General features: G+C 33.7%; 1 protein-coding gene and 1 pseudogene across 3 annotated transcripts in view; one reads left to right on the plus strand and one right to left on the minus strand.

Moving 5' to 3' along the window:
• Window positions 1-1,791, plus strand: part of NF1 (neurofibromin 1) — a 293,662-nt gene that overhangs the window by 196,669 nt on the left and 95,202 nt on the right. The window lies entirely within an intron of this gene.
• LOC111727563 lies at window positions 1,399-1,516 on the minus strand (annotated as a pseudogene).

Consider the following 1,791-nt stretch of genomic DNA (forward strand, 5'->3'; position numbering starts at 1 on the left):
AAAAAAAAAAAAAAAAAAAAAACTAGTTCTTAGTAGTATTTGAAAGTAAGGATCGCAAAGATATTTTCAAGTAATGACAATATCATTGGAATAAAAGTGACTCAAAATGATTCCCTTAAAGAAATAAACAAATTTAGGTGTGTCATGTGTAACATTTATGTCTGAATTTAATCTACTTATAGTTAGTATATGAAGAGGTTTTACTGGTTTTAAATGACTCCCTGATCCTTTATTAATTTTAATAAATTTAATTAAATTTAGTTTTAAAGATATGTTAGCTTTCACACTGTTTCTGAGCTGATATTTAAAGACCTGCAGACTTTATGTAGCATTTAGTCAGAGAAAGAGACTCAATAATATTTTAGCCAAGTATATTTTGTTAAAACAAGAAAGATTTCATACAATCAGTGTAGAAAAGCTATACTGTGAGGAAATATTAGCCTCTATAAATGGATGAAGTTGTTTTTTGACAGTTATTTACTTTCTTTGATTATTTGTCATTGTATGAGGAAATACAGCTAAGTATTTCATGTCTAAGTAATAGAATTGGTAAATGGAATGGCTGTGTGCCAGTTACTCTTACACTGCACAGTATTTCAGACATGATCGTGGTCACTGAGGCTTTGGATGGCAAATGAAGGCTTTCCCAGTGGTTATTGTGGTAAATGGCATCTTCTTCTTCCCTTAGCGATGTTTTGTTTTTTCCTTCTCAATGAAAAGCCATTAGATCTATTTTTCTGTTGAGGCAAACATTTGACAAACATTTGATCTCCCTCAGCTTTCCAGCAGTGTTTAGTTTGTTTGAATTGTGACTCTGGGCAACAAAATAACACAAAGTAAAAAACTACATTTCCTGGTATGAGTGTTTCATGGGATTTATTGATCCTTGGCCTTGTGATATCCATGTGAAATATCCAGATATATAATTTTTTACTGCTAAATCACTTTGGAGGTTTGACATAGGATAAATATAATACTGTATAAATAACAATCCTTATAGAACTAATTATTCAAGGCATAATTGAACAGTGGAATACATGGGGAATTATGTACCATTATAGTTTTAGTCATTTCCATTTTTAGTCTTGTTAATTTCCCAAGCATCTCTTATATGTGTGTATATGGAACAGTATCATTTGTTAAAATGTTTATGTAGCACTTATAAAGTGCTTTTTTTTTTTTTTTTTTAAACGGAGTCTCACTTTGTCACCCTGGGTAGAGTGCAATGGCGTCACAGTCTCTGGCCACAACGCCTGGCTATTTTTTATTTTTTTAGAGACTGGGTCTCACTCTTGCTCAGGCTGGTCTTGAACTCACGAGCTCAAACAATCCACCCTCCTTTGCCTCCCAAAGTGCTAGGATAATAGGCATGAGCCGCTGCACCCAGCAAGAGGCAGAGGCCTATAGCACCCTGTATTCCCAGGAGGTCTCCCATCCAACTACTAACCAGGCCTGACCCTACTTAGCTTCTAAAATCAGACAAGATTAGGAGCCTTCAGGGTAGATAGCTATAGACACAAAGTGCTTTAATATACTTGATTTAATCCATTCTTTAAAACATGCTATGGAATACATATTCTTTACTGTATCTTACCAGACGACACAATTAATCACATGCTGAAAGTAACAACACAGACCGTAGATAGCAGACTTTTGTCATGTTCTTTCTATTAAACTACAATATGCTTTAAGCTTAGAACTGTTTTGATCAGAAAAGAACCAAGCACTTTTGCTGTTTGTGTATGTCCATGTTTAATTTCTGTGCTTTAATCTCTTTTTTTTTTTTTTTTT

The sequence above is a fragment of the Otolemur garnettii genome, unplaced genomic scaffold (genome assembly GCF_000181295.1).
Source record: "Otolemur garnettii isolate 467f Iridium unplaced genomic scaffold, OtoGar3 scaffold00112, whole genome shotgun sequence".
Taxonomy (NCBI): domain Eukaryota; kingdom Metazoa; phylum Chordata; class Mammalia; order Primates; family Galagidae; genus Otolemur; species Otolemur garnettii.